Source organism: Manis javanica, chromosome 8 (genome assembly GCF_040802235.1).
Source record: "Manis javanica isolate MJ-LG chromosome 8, MJ_LKY, whole genome shotgun sequence".
NCBI classification, from domain to species: Eukaryota; Metazoa; Chordata; class Mammalia; order Pholidota; family Manidae; genus Manis; species Manis javanica.
In genome coordinates, this window is record NC_133163.1 from 90,438,307 (window position 1) to 90,451,926 (window position 13,620).

A 13,620-nucleotide genomic window follows, 5' to 3' on the forward strand; every position below is an offset into this window, starting at 1 on the left:
CCCCAATTTTCCTCCCCACATCATATGTGGCAACAGAAGCACTGTGCCAGGATACCCTCCCCTCCACCAATGGCAGAGGTGGGCAGTGAACCCACCAGCCAGATTCTCAGACTCAGAGGTGCACTAGTTGGTATGCATGGGGGGAGCACTTTCTGTCCAGGGACAGGGGAGTGTGGAGGCTGCAGAGTCCATCCTGATGCCTGGAGACCTCGAGGCTGCTCTGGCTTCTGTCCTGCAGTTGATTCTCCAGGCTTCTCATCAGTGCTAGGAGTTAATTACCTGATGGCTGTCAAAAAATTTATTTCCTTCTCAAGATGGAGCTGGGGTGGGTTCCAAGCCTGCTAGAGGACCTGACTAATTGAAGTTTTTATGATTAATGTCATGTGGTCCAATTCAGTGGCAGTCAGTCAAAATGTCTATGTGTGCAGCTTGAGACTTTTGCACAGGACAGACTGGGGTCATGGTTTGGAAGATTAACCTGCCACCAGTTGGTGGGTGGGTAAGAATGAACAACAAACATCACGAAAACTAAGAAGAGCTCCCAGGATGAGCAGTCCCTGTGCCTGGAGCTCTGTTCATTTAATCCCGACAGCCCTGTGAGGCAGGTGAACTCATCCCCACTTTATGGATGAGGAAAACTGAGTTCAGTTGGTTAAATAACATGCTGAAGTTCATGCCAAACCTTGGCTGATGAACGGCAGAGCTGAGATGGGAACTCAGGTGTGAAAACTCAGAGCCTGGGCTTTTCACCAAACACCACATTACTTCACTATGGAAGAATATGTATGAAAGAATTTTCAAAAATATTATGAGCAACCTAGTGCCACCTTGGAGGTAAGGGCCTGGGGGTGGGAAAAGTCAAGGAAAACAGCAGGCTTCCCTCTGGCTGCCATCAGCTACGGTGGGCTGGGGAGCAGGAGCCGGAGATGGCCAGCAGGGCTTGTGCCTGCACCCCCGCAGCCAGGCGGGGCCTCTGGGTCGAGCATGTCTAGGGTGACAGTGGAAGCCACAGTGCGGTGTTCCAGGAGTGCGGGTGAGTGTGGCAGAAAGGAGCAGGGAGCTGCACTGGGACTTGAGCACCCACAGTTGTACACTGGAGAAGAAAAGGAGCCAGGGAAGCTCAGAAGTAGGGAGGGCATTGTCGTGCACTCGGGGGAGCTTGCGGGGGCAGGGGGCACGCTCAAGCCGCTTACCTGCACATGCCCCTGTTTCTGACCAGAAGTAGTGACAGGAAGGTGTCCGGTTAAGTGGTTGGCTTCTGGTCCTTGCCAAGCCAGGAAGCCGGCACTCACCCTGCCCAGCACCCATCACGTGCCACTCTCTCCGCCCTTCACCTCACAGCCAGCCAAGACCCCCAAAAGAGGGCTCAGCCCGCTATGGCTTAGGGCCTGCCAGGTCTCAGTCCTGCCACTCTGCGGGGGTGGAGCGCCCGGGCAGTCTGGCTACTGGGAGACTGGGGGGAGGCTTCCACTGAGCCAAGCAGGCAGCCCATCCTCTCCCTCCCCCTCAGTAAAGGAAGGCAGGGGAAAAACGTCTTTTTATAAATAGCTCCAGCCCCAGCTGATTTGTAAATTCAGTGGGGTTTTTTTTGTGTGTCAATGACATCACCCTCCTCCCCATGGCAACCTCCGACGATATCAAAATTGCCAAGCAACATTGGAGCAGCTCAGCACCCTAAAGGAGTAGGTCGTTGCCTGAGGATTTAATGGAGAAATCCCTAAGTGAGCCTGGGTGTGCGGTGGAGGAGGAGCCCTCCGCAGCCAGCACGGGGAAGGCAGCCAGAGCTCGCCAGTGCCGCCTGCCAGGAAGCCCTGGGCCAGCTGGCGCTCCTGGGCCACTCTACCTTTGACAGCCCTGCTGTTGATAGCAGGTGGGGGAGGGCACTGCTCCCTGCCTGATGTGCCAGGAGCCAGGAGCAGCCATCCAGGTGACTAAGCCGGCCCACTAGCACTGAGTCACCTGCTGGCCCGGAGGTTTCTCCCTTCCCTTTTGCATCTGATTATTTTGGGAGCTGAAAACTTGGAGCTGCACCTGAGTCCCTCCCCTTCTAGCTCTCCACCCCCTACCTTGGGCTCCGAGGAAGATGGGACCTGCCACAACTCTGCAGCCACCCCCTAAGGATATGGAAGGTGCTGTAGGGGCCCGAGGTGCCTGGGGAGAGACACCAGCCGGCAAAGTACAATAGCAGAATATGGTGATCAAGCTGCCATGTCCTCTGGAGATGTCGGGAAAGAAGGGAAGGCTGGTCCATGCTAACTGGAGTCCTCCCAGACTGGCTTTGAACATCTCCCACGGGATATTCTGCAAATGAGTGGCTTCTAGGGTCAGAGTGGCATTTGGAGAGCAAGGCTGGATTGGACTAGGCTGCCTGGGCAGGTAGGTGGCTCTGTGCTGGGTGTGGCTCCACATGTGTATGAGAGAGCACGCAAGTGTACATGAGAGCACGGGTGCTGTCCCCCTGCTGGGGGTGGCAGGGGGGTCTGGGAGAGAGCTGGGCATAGGGGATTTGGCAGGCCCGCCAAAGCCCCAAGAGGTGCTGTGGAAAATGGACACCAAGTACCTGGCCTGAGCAGGTGGAGGAGCAGCTCCAGCTCCCACAGGCCCAGCTGTCCCTGAGTCCACAAGACAGACACAGCAGGATGCCAAGGTAGGGAGTGACCCAGAGGGGCAGACCAAGGATGGAAGCCAACCCTCCAGGGGCTGGATGGTACATCAGCTGCCCCCTCTCTGACAGCCCTGGGCACTAAGGAGACAGCTTCTACCAAGGGATTCTGCCACTCGCCCATGCAGTGCTTGTCAGCACCATGTGGGTCCTGTGCAGAGTTCAGAGGGATGTGCTCCCTAAGAAGGGTGCTGGCCAGGGCATGCTTCCCCACACTCAGGACCCAGCCAGGGCCACTGTTCAATGCGGCACTCAGGCCAGATCCTGGAGCCCCGTCCCCACAGGGCATGCTCCTGCGTGTGTCATTCGGAGGGGTGAGCCCCCCACCCCCGCCCACCTCCCCCATGCAGCTGGTAGGCACACCGGTGAGTAAGCTGCCGGAGGCAGGAGGCCACGTGCGGCAGAGACAGGACAACAGCAACCAGGAGCCTTCGGGGAGAAATGGAGAAGCGGCAGGGTGAAAAAAGAACTGATGTTTTCTTCTTCATTTCCTTCTTTTTTGATTTTTTGCCTGAAGGGAGTGCAGCTTCCTGGGCTAGAGACAAGCAGCAGCCTGCAGTGGGGAGCTCGAGTCCCAGCTACCCGAGGGAAGAGTGCCAAGGTAAGGTCCCCATGGCCCCTGGGGCGAGGCTTTCCAGGCAGAGGTGGGCACCGAGGCGTCCAGGCTGCCCGCCATCTGGGGCAGGGGCTGAGGAGCCCCATGCCCTGCAGACCTGCCACTCCCCTACCAGAGCGATTTTGAAACAGCCCAGTCCAAGTTGGCCTCTGGCTTCCTGGGCAAAGGGAGAAATGCTTGTTTCTGCTATTCCTGCCCTTCCCTCCCCCTCCTGCTGGGTCAAGCCAGTACCACCAGGATGCCCCTCCAGGAGGACCTTCTCACCTCCCCACCTCTGGGACACTCCCCCCACATATTCATCCCACAGATATTTAGTGCTGGAACCCAGGCTTTGAGTCATGCCCTTATGCTTGCCCTGGCACAGACTCAGACCCTGAAACTGGCATCAGGCTGGGTTTAGGGGGCTGCCTGGCTGAGTACTATCCCTCTGCACAGGCCTCGGGCTCCCCACCCCTGCTGCCTGGTCAGTGACCTAGTGGGCTCCAGGAGGGGTTATACAGCACGGGGGCCCCACCAAGAAGTGAGACTAACACAGTATAGTGTGTTCTTTCCCTGGCATCACACTCCAAGGTCACGGGCTCCTGTGTGGGATCTTTCCCTCAGCTGACCCTGGTGGGAACTGGGTTCCAGGAAAGGATGAACTCTGGGCTGCCTGGCTAAGCTCTACGGCAGCTCATCGAACCGGGAATAAGGCCTTCAGGCCAAGCAAGGGGTCCTCTCTGCTGCGCAGCAGTGGCAAACCTGGAAACCCTAGTGACAAGGACACCTACTCAGGATGGGGTTTGCAAGTCTTCTGGAAGCACCTGATTTGGCAGAACGCTCTGTGCACCTGAGAGGGGACACAAGGTGGGACTACGGGGGCTGCACAGACTTTCCAGTCCCCCACCGACAGACCAATTCTTTGTGATCTGAGCTCTCTGTGGTATGCCAGGCAGAGGGACGATGCAGGCAGGTCTGGGGGCTCCAGCCACAGCAAAGCCCACTCTTAATAATTCTCAAGGGTGGCCCAGAATGCCCTCTGTCCTGGGGGAGCACATGGACCCAAAGTCCGGATGAACCCATAAGTGTCTGCCACTCGGCTAGCCCTCACACCTGGCTCCAGGACGAGGAAGACGACCCAGCTGTGGGGGTATTTCCTGCCTCCTCATAAAAGGTGACTCCAAGCCTGGGAGTCCCCAGTGTTTGCAGAGCTGAGCAACACTGAATGCCTAGCTGGGGGGCAGAGTAGCAAAAGCTGTGGACCCCCAGACAAACAGCAGGCCAGCAGGGCAGAGCTGGCTGGGCCTGGAGGGAGCAGAGGGTAGAGGCCAGGACACAGGGGGCAGGATTTTTGGAGGGCTCTGGATGGATGGCTTTCTCATACCTGCCCACCTCTGTGATGGACCAGCCAGGGAGGAGGCGGCAACACTAAGAAACTGCATTCTGGACCCAACAGCCCCAGAGATATCTCTAATGCCCTGTGCCCTGGGTGCAGAAGGCAGCAAGGGCACATGGGAAGCTATTCTGTGGCCTGAAACTGAGCTCTTCCCCATAGGGTGCCCTCCACACCGTGACTGGAAAGGCCCAGGGCTCAGGCACAGTTCCCAGCACTTGGGCAGTAGGAAGAGGGCTAACAATCTTCATAAGCAGGTGCTCTGCGGCCTGCCCCTAAAAGAAGTGGGCTAGCCCACAGGTTGGAAGAGAGCATGGAAAATGGAAGCCTTGGAGGCAGGAAGAGCTCCTGCCTTCCTGAGGGCTAAGGTGAGCTGTGTGAGCTGTGAGAGAAAGGGGAGCTTGTCTTTTCTTGGCAAGAGGGCAGCTCCAGGCAGCACCTGGGGGTGGCAGCTGGCACTTTGTTCTGACTCCCTCGCTTGCAGGTGGGAACACAGACTGCCTGACTATGAAGAACAAAGCACTGGTGGTGGGAAGGGTGGGAGGGGGTGCCGATAAAATGAAGGGACAGAGTGCTTGCACTGGGAAGCTTACAGCCCTTCAGCAGAGGACTAAAAAGGAAAGCTGAGCTTGGGGTGAGTCCTAACAGAAACCAGCCGGACTTCAGATCCATGGGGTCACCTTTTGCCCATTCTGGGCCCCAGACTCATTGCTGAAGTTGCCAGCCCGACCCATCCAGTCCAGGTAATTTGTAAGTTTAGATTGACACTGGAAGATGGTTCTTAACATAGAACTTAATAAAGATGGACAAAAAAAGATCAGTTGAGAACACAAAGAAAGAAGCAACTTCTACAGCTGGGGGCAGAAGACTAGTATCCAGAGATACACAAGCATGCGAAGAGGCAGGAGGGTGGGTGGTGACCTGCGTGGAGTCAGGCAGGTGAGAGTCAGGCCCAGAGCTGCCTCTTCCTGCCTGGGTGGCCTCAGAGCAGTACCTCAGCTCTCTCCTCTCAATTTCCTCTCCTGTCCGACAGAGAGTATCTGTGAGGTCGGGCTGTTGAGAAGATTGAATAAGACAACATGTAAATACTCTCAACAGCATGGCTGACCCATAAGTGCTCAGAAAAAGATAACATTATCAATGGATGATTATTAGTGTTGGAGGAACAAAGTGCCAGGAGGGAGAGACCACACTGAGGTCTTCAGGGGAATCAGAAAGGGCTTCATGGAGGAGGGGGCTTTGGAAGAACCCTGCCCTGAAAAAAAGCTAAAGCTCTCAGAATGATGATAGATCCGTGCCCTATAACGCTGGGAGGAAAAGCAATATCAGATCCATATTTTTCCCAAATTGCAAACTGTTTGTCCAATGAGGTTCTGTGAGGAATGACTTGAGCCTGGTAAGTTTAGATGGTGCTGCCTTCTGGGGTCTAGAGTTTGAGATCTTGAGGACTTGAAATGGTCTGTACATAGTGAATGAATCAAGAGGCCTGTCTACTCCTCTCTGGGATTTTGTCCCATAGTGGCCCTGATTCCTTTAGGGACTATACAAATAAGCTCCATCTGAAACACAAACTTGAAGGTGGTGCGTGCAGAGGGGCCAGATGAAATCACAGCAGGCTCCCTGATCACTCGGGCAAGTGACTGAGAAATGCTCAGGAACCCTAAGGTTCAGACTCAGAGACTTTTTGCTTTTTCTACCAAAGTTATCTGTCCTATGAATTTAGGAAAGGTTTACCTAAAAGAACAAGGCAAACCCCGAGCATGACAGACTTTCATATGCTGGAGGAAATAAGCACGTGAAAATGAGCTTCTTCCTAACCACACAGAGCAGCCTGGCACCCCCAGGGCCCTCTAAGCATAGCACAGCCCAACCAAATGACAGACAGGTGACGCCTTCTAACACTGACCCAGGGCAGGTGCCAAAAGCACAGTTCCATGAGCTCTACAGCCAGACGGTTAAGGCCCCCAAGAGGCCGTACAGCTCTGAGAACTAAGAACTTTGTGCCTTTGGAGCTGAGGTGTTCCGCCCTGAGGGCTGTGAATGGGGCTCAGGCAGCCAACATCACGCTTCCTCACTCTGTCCTTCTTTGGGGCTCTGGCCTGTGCCCTTACCTGCTCAGACACAAGCCTTCTGCTCCGCCCACTCACCTGTCCTTCCTGCCTGTCTGGCCCTCGGCTCCGAGGCATGGGTGCAAGTCACAGTCCTGCTCCAGTCTCAGACCCAGGCAGCCACTGGAGGCTCAGAAGAGAGAGGAAAGGACAGTGAAGGGCCTCCATTCAAGAGGCTTCCAGCTGTTAGTTCTGCCAGGGAAGATGCCAGTCAGAGAGCTAAACTACCAGCAATAGACATTTGGACGCCCATAAACTTTGGAGCCCAGTAAGAGCAGGGGCTGCACAGTGATCAGAGTGAGAAAATAGTACATTAATTTATGATGTCTCTAAAATGAGTGTTCTTAGCACAGAGGTGGCTTTTTCTGTTCCCAGCCCTCCCCAGGGTAGCTCATACCCCCATGTAACTGGGCAGGGTACCACAGCCTGCCCTGCCCCTGCTTCCACCCTTTGAGGTGGATGGACAGTGACCCCCACATCTGAGTGGCTTGTTCAGATCACCAGGCCCCTTAGGGACTATCAGGCAGGTGCAGTCCCCAGTGTGAGTACATGTTTGGGGAAGACAGCCTATGTATTCCTATTGGTGGAGGAAGCCTAGTACAGATGCAGAACTTTAGAAAAAGCCAGGCAGAGAGAGGCTGGAGGCTCCTGGGTGTGGTAGTTTCCCTCAGCTGAAGTTCAAGGTGGCAGAAGGACTCATCTGTGCAGCAGCCAGACAGGGGAGTCCCATGGATTTTCCCCAAACACCTAACTGGGCCCAGACAGTGCTGTCACCAGGGGATCCTCTCAAGAATCTGGAGTGGATAGACCTGCTGGGCTGATTTAGCAGCTAGCTCTTCTGGAAAATCCCTAGGATTCTATGCCACCTCAATCAGGGCTCTGTTGCTCCCTGGGGCAGTTGTGTTCATGTACAGCCTGGGGGAGGGGAGGTGCCTTTGCTAGCAACTGTAAGGGCTAAGGGTCAAGAACCTCTCTCACTCTGGGAGTGCTGGTCCTCAGGGCCCCTGTACGCCAGTACCGCATCATTCCATCACCTTCCCAGTGGAGAAGGACGCTGTCTCCCCCCATTATACACAGCAAGAAACTGAATCTGGGACATGCTGGAATTCTGGAGAGGCAGAGGCTTCCAATCCTGTGAGAATCCATGCTCTCTGCAGCTAGACTCTTGTCTGCCTGCCTCCTGTGTAGGGGTCCCAGGGGCTTGGCAATGTCAGCTCCCTTAGTTCACGTTCCCAGACCCTCAGAAGTTTGCACCTACCTCTCCGCCCCATCAGCACAGAGAGATAGTTGGTACCGTCAAGACGAGAGACTCTGGCCCAGCCACCCCAAGAGCAGGAAGAGAATGATGTTGGACTGCCTCAAAGGGAGGAGGAGGAAGGGGTCTTCTCCAAAGAGTGCCCCTCTCCTGGTGCTGGGGGCCGCGGGATGAGTGGGCAACTAGCTACTCCTCCTGGAGCCCAGGCTCCAAGGGCTTCCTCGAGTCAAGTAGCAAGAGGACATGCCAGCCCCCCCGACCCAGGAGTGCTGCCATGAGCCTGATGGTCCTGTTCCCAGTCTGTGTATGGGAAGGACAGATAGCTTGATGCAAGGGACTTCAGGCTCCTGACTGGGGAAATCTAGCTGGGCCTCAGTGAGAGGGTGGGAGAAACTGAGGCCCCCTCTGCCCTCACACCCAGTGCCATGTGGGGGTCCTCATGCCCTTGTCAGAAATGAGAGAAGGATAACCCCCACTTCTGTGTCACACCACTCACCCTTCCTGGGTGGTGGTCACTATTGACATAAGAAGGCCAAGACTGGTGCCTACCCCACCAATTGTTCCCAGGATTTGACCCCACATGTCCTTAGAACCAGGGACATCAGAGCAATACAGAGATAAGAGACAATAGTCTGGGGGCAGATACACTTGGGTTGAAATTCTAGCTGCACCACTCAGTCACTACAAGACCTTGAGCTAGTTCCTTGACCACTCTGAACCTCAGTTTCCTCATGTGTAAGATGAGAATAATAATAGTATAGTACTTCTAGGCCAGGGTTGTTGTAAAGAATTGAGTGAGAGAATATGTGTAAGTAGCTTAGTGTGGGCTGAGCCCATGGCAAGCATTCCATAAGTAGCAGGCATTATTACTGTTATTAGGGGCAGACAGAGGCACCCAGAAAAGGAGCCCTGGAAGGAGACTGAAGGCTTGTCGGTGGTGCTCCTGGTCCTCAGGAAGTGCCCCTGGTCCCCAGGCAGCTTTTCACTTCACACAGCAGAAAGGTGAAGGAAAGGGTAATGAGTCTGTTTCTCTAAACCATAGGTCAATCATATCTTTCCTCTTTGGTCCTGACCTGAGCTCTCAGCCCAGGCTGTGCTCATAGTTACATCAGCCCCAACAGCCACAGGCTGAGGTACCTGGGAAGTACCTACCCTGCCCAGTGTGCCTGTCCAACACCCTCCCAGAAAGACTGGCTGGCTGATGCCCCAGAGGTGGTGAGGCTCCAAGAGCCATTGCCCATGGTGAAATGTCAGTTCCCAGTGCCCCTGCCCAGTTTGTAGAGTGGCAGTCCATAGACAACCCCTCAACCAGAAGGCCTCTGCCAGCCACCAGGGCTCTTCAAAGGAGGGTGTGCCCGGTCCCTCTCCTGGTGTGGGGCACAGCAGCCTAGAAACAGCCACAGGGAGGCATGTGGATGCTGAAGGAGATGCTGTCCCCCAGACTGTTTTCCTGCTCTTCCTGTCCTGTTGTTCTACCCTATTCCTGGGCAGGGCTGAGTTGGGTGTGGATCAGAGGAGGATAGAGAAGCAGAGGGAGTCACACACAGGACTTACTCACTCAGGACCCATTCTGTGCATCCTGGCCACCCCAGTTTGCAGATGTTCATCCAACCCAGAGCAGCTGCCCCACCTGAAGACATGCCTGGAAGTGCAGCTAGAGGATTGCGATGTGCCTAAGACGGTCCCTAACCTAGTCTAGCATCCAGTATGGGAAACTTTTCTCTGCATATCTGACTGATATTATCTGGATTCTTGAATACCTCCAGTATGGGGGACTTACTACCTCCTTGGTCAGTCTTACTTGGGAGTCTCTGCCTCTCTTAAGTCCCAAACCCCATCACAGCTCCAAAGATGGGAGGACCCCAGGGTTTCTTAGACTTACTCCCTACAGGGTGAAGATGGCACTAGGCTAGTAGCCTTTCTGTGATAACCACACCTGGATTCAAACCACATCAAGTGCCAGCTCAATCCTGATAACATTCTAATGTTCACAGTGTGTCGCTGACTAGTTCAAGAGTACCGCTGGAAGCTGTGGTTTTTGTATTAAGGTACTAAGGGAAATGTGTGCATTTGTGAGTCAGTAAAAAATAATTTTAGGGTGTTGACTCTAGGTTCAACAACGTAATGCATTTCATTCTAGCTTTGATTCATGGTTCATTTCAAATCCTCAGCAGCCAACTCCCCAGCCTGCACACCCCACCACCACCACCACCCAGCACACCCTGCTTCTCACAGCTGGCATTCAGCCAGTGCTCCTGTGTCCCTGGGTAACTAACTGATCTGTGGGGAAAGCCCTATTTGTATCACCTGCCCTCTCCCCACCACATGGGCCCCTCATCCTAGGCTCAGCTTCCTTTTGGGCCACAGTTGGTCAGGGGTTAGCTTACAGGGTCAGGCCAGCAGTCTTGCCCCATCAGAGGAAGGAGAAAGAATCTGCTTGGGAAAGACACAAAAAGGAGGAAAAACAAAGAGTAAAGAGAAGAGCAGAGACTAAATTTAAGCATTAGTCTGTGGAGGGAGGTGGCAGGGGCTTGCACCTAGCCTGCACTTAGATGCCTGGCTTCCATGCCACTCTCCCAGGGCTCACAGGGCCAGCTCACAGTCACCCTTGTGGCCCCCCAACCCCACCCCACCCCTGCCACCACCATACTTTCCCCAGGGAGACTAAGGGCATCAGGGCTTGTGGTGCATCCAGATGGAATGCAGGCCTGTTTGGGGCCAATGAACTCCCTCTAGTCCCCTTAGCTCTGTCTGGTAGGAGCCTTGACTAAATTGTGCATAAGTAATAGAGTCCATATGCAAATGCTTGATCCATAAATTGCATTGATATATCTAAAGAATCAGTGAACAAAAATGGTACATGGCATGACCTTAATTAATAACTAAAGCTTGAGGTGCCCAACAATGTCAAAAACCCCTGCACAGTCCCCAGTCCCTGCTCTGTGACACTGGCAGTCACCCAGCCATTTGGGGTCCAGATGTACTGAATTTCCAAGCCAGAATCCCTCAGCACTCAGTTAGACACAGCCCTTTCTGGGGACTTAAGCCTGGGACAGTAAGGTTCTTCTCACTATCTTGTTTGGGGAAGAAACAGACAGGTGTCCCCCACGCCTCCCCCACAACATATATACACAGGCGAAACCACCCTCTAATTCAAAAAAAGCAGGCAAAGGACAGCCAGGACTGAGCCAGTCTGAGTGGCCATCCTGCTCCTTAGGGCAGGGCACTCCTGGGGACAACCAGCAGATGCCAGCTCTGTAACTGGCCCATCCTCTGTTTAGGGGTGCAGGCCTCTGGGGAGCTTTCTTTTCCTGGAGGTCTCTACCGCACCTGAGACTCCCAAGGCCAGAGGTTCTCAGAACTAAGCAAGTTCTGACGAGGGAACTGGAATCGCTTTAAATCCCACTTTCCTGCCTGCACAAGGGGGTTACCCCCAAAACAGTCTGAGGGCCTTGTCTAGGAGGGACAGGCAGGCCAAGGTGCCCTCCGGGGGTGTGAGCGGCGCGGTCAGCCCCGCTGCCCCTCGAGGAGCCAGAGGAGCCGGCCAGTGGCCTCCGTAGCAGGCAGCTGCAAGAGAAAGTTACACAGCCGAGCGCTCAGCAGATAACAGGTCAGGCCTCGGCGCGGCCGCCCAGGGGCCGTGGGGCCCCAAGCAGGTAGCAGCCAGGGCCGGCCGCGGCTGGAGCCGAGCGATTAGGGGGAAAAGGCTGAGCGGGGCCGCTTGGGGGGTGGCGCCCCTCGGACAGGGGGACTCCTGGCTGAGGCCCCTGCATCCCTCGGAGCCTTTTCCCGGGTTCTGTGCTCGCCGTGTCCTACCTGAGGCCACACCCTGAAATCAAACTCGCGGCCAGGTGAAGCCGGCGCTGCACAAACAAGTACGCGCGGCCTTTCTTCGTTGCTCCCGACGCCGAGGTCCCTCCCGCGGAGGGCGGGCCCGGCTCTCGCCGCCTCTCCCGGCGCTCCGAGGGCCTGCAGCTCCGCAGGTGGGTGCACCGGCCACCCCGGAAGGCTAGCGACAGGGAGGAGGGGACAGGCCTCCCGGCACGCCCGGCCGCCTGCCCCGGGTTTTCATTCCCCGAAGTTCGGGGCGGACCGGCGCCCTGTACGCCCGGGAGCGGCTCTGGGGCCGCGGGCGCCGGGTGGGAACGCCTGGGGCTCAGGGACAGAGAGCTCGGCGCGGCCTCCTCGGCGGTCTTAACTCCGCGGGGGCGCCCAGCGCTCCCGCCCCACCCCCGGCTGGGGCCGTGGGGCTCGGGGCTGGGAGGTTTCCCGACCCAGGGCGCCCACTCGGGCCTGCGGGGTGGGGCCGGCTGGCCTCGTGGCATCTGAGCGCAGAGGGGAGAGGGCCCAGAAGGGGGCTGCGCCCACCAGCCCCTCCTCCCCGTGCGCCTCGCCTCCCCTTTCACCTGAGAAGGTGGCTCGGTGGCGAGGCGGGTGTGGGATGGTTCCGAATGCTCTGGATTCCGGCCAGTCGCAGTATCCTCGAGGACACTTATACATTTGTCAATGAACTTCTAATCTGTTTCAACCAGGTTCAGAGGACTGGCCAGGGAAGGTCTTTCAGCTCCTCAGCGCCTGAGACCTCTGCCCACTGAAAGGTGAGGAGTTGGGAGGAAGGAGTGGTGAGAAGGGCCGCCGGGAGGTGAGTGAGAGACCTTCAGCAGTGGTAGGGTGTCCAGTGGGCAGGCAGATGGCCCTCCTGGGCTGGCCTGTTCTTGGTATTACTAGGCAGTGGCAGTAATCCTTTCTAGGTGCTATTTCTCAATCCTCAGTGGATGTTCATTGTTACTTCTACCACCCATGCCCACAGCAAACGGCAGGGCTTCAAATACCCCGCCCTGCCCGCTGGCCCAGCCTCTGCTTGTCATCAGGTCTGATGCTTGCTTGGGGTGAGGCAGTTTCACCAAGGCCAATGCACTAATTTCCTGCTTGGGAAAGAGGCTCCCCAACAGGAAGGGCAATAGTAGGCCCAGGGTCTGTGCTGAGCAGGCCAGGAGACAGCCCCAGGCCGAGGTGCTGCTTGGCACATCCCAACATATCAGCTTGTTCTCCAGATGTCCAACATGCTAAAATCACTGAAGCTTTTCCCTCACTCAGTCAGCAGTGTCGGATCTGGAATACAGATGCTACTAGAAACACCAAGAACTAAGATGGAAAGAGTTCCCAGGATATAGGCTGTGTTTTCTGTATCTTGCCCCATTCTCATGTTTGTAGGCTCCTCTGACTTGTTTTCCTAGGTGGGGGAAGAGATGGGGCTCAGGTCTCTGTCTGTGCTAGGTTCTTTTGTGACTGATGTAGTATATGCTCCAATGCTGTGAGTTCTCCTCAGTGCATACAGAGCACAGTGGCTGAGAATACATTTGAAACCAGAAAGAGCTGGGTTCAAATTCTGACTTTGCCTTTCATTCCCTAAGCAAGTTGTTCTACATCATTCTCATCCCCACTATGGGGGTGATCATGCTTTCCTCTTAGGAGTCCTGATAAATGTAGAACAGTCCCATCAGTGAGCCACCTCTCAGCCTCCAGCTGTCACTGCTGAAGAACTTTGAGAAGGTCTGGCTCTGTGGCAGGAGATTGTGGAGGGTGTTAGAGCAAAGTGATGGGAAT

At 55.5% G+C, this 13,620-nt stretch overlaps 1 protein-coding gene and 2 long non-coding RNA genes across 9 annotated transcripts in view; 1 reads left to right on the forward strand and 2 right to left on the reverse strand.

The window, feature by feature from the left end:
* LOC108401649 (uncharacterized) overlaps nt 1–12,726 on the reverse strand; it is a 34,494-nt gene extending 21,768 nt beyond the window's left edge. The window contains exon 1 of the long non-coding RNA XR_005061484.2: nt 12,420–12,726. This is a non-coding gene — a long non-coding RNA (uncharacterized lncRNA). The remainder of the gene's footprint in view (nt 1–12,419) is intronic.
* Nucleotides 1,169–13,620, forward strand: part of PAK6 (p21 (RAC1) activated kinase 6) — a 32,771-nt gene continuing 20,319 nt past the window's right edge. The window contains exons 1-3 of one of the 6 annotated variants that reach the window (XM_073211627.1): nt 1,169–2,376; nt 3,180–3,263; nt 12,546–12,655. The gene's annotated coding sequence lies outside the window, so the exon portion shown is untranslated. Of the gene's footprint in view, nt 2,377–3,179; nt 3,264–11,865; nt 11,997–12,545; nt 12,656–13,620 lie in introns of those variants that run through there. The other 5 variants (XM_017667720.3, XM_017667719.3, XM_073211628.1 and 2 more) reach the window with 5 other exon arrangements.
* Nucleotides 2,374–11,962, reverse strand: LOC140843129 (uncharacterized). 2 transcript variants are annotated; one of them, XR_012120658.1, is made up of 4 exons: nt 11,830–11,958; nt 10,401–10,446; nt 6,798–6,881; nt 2,374–5,703 (listed from the first exon to the last, which is right to left on the reverse strand). It is a non-coding gene; the product is annotated as an uncharacterized lncRNA (long non-coding RNA). The 2 variants fall into 2 exon arrangements; XR_012120657.1 differs by lacking the exon at nt 10,401–10,446 and having other exon boundaries at nt 11,830–11,962.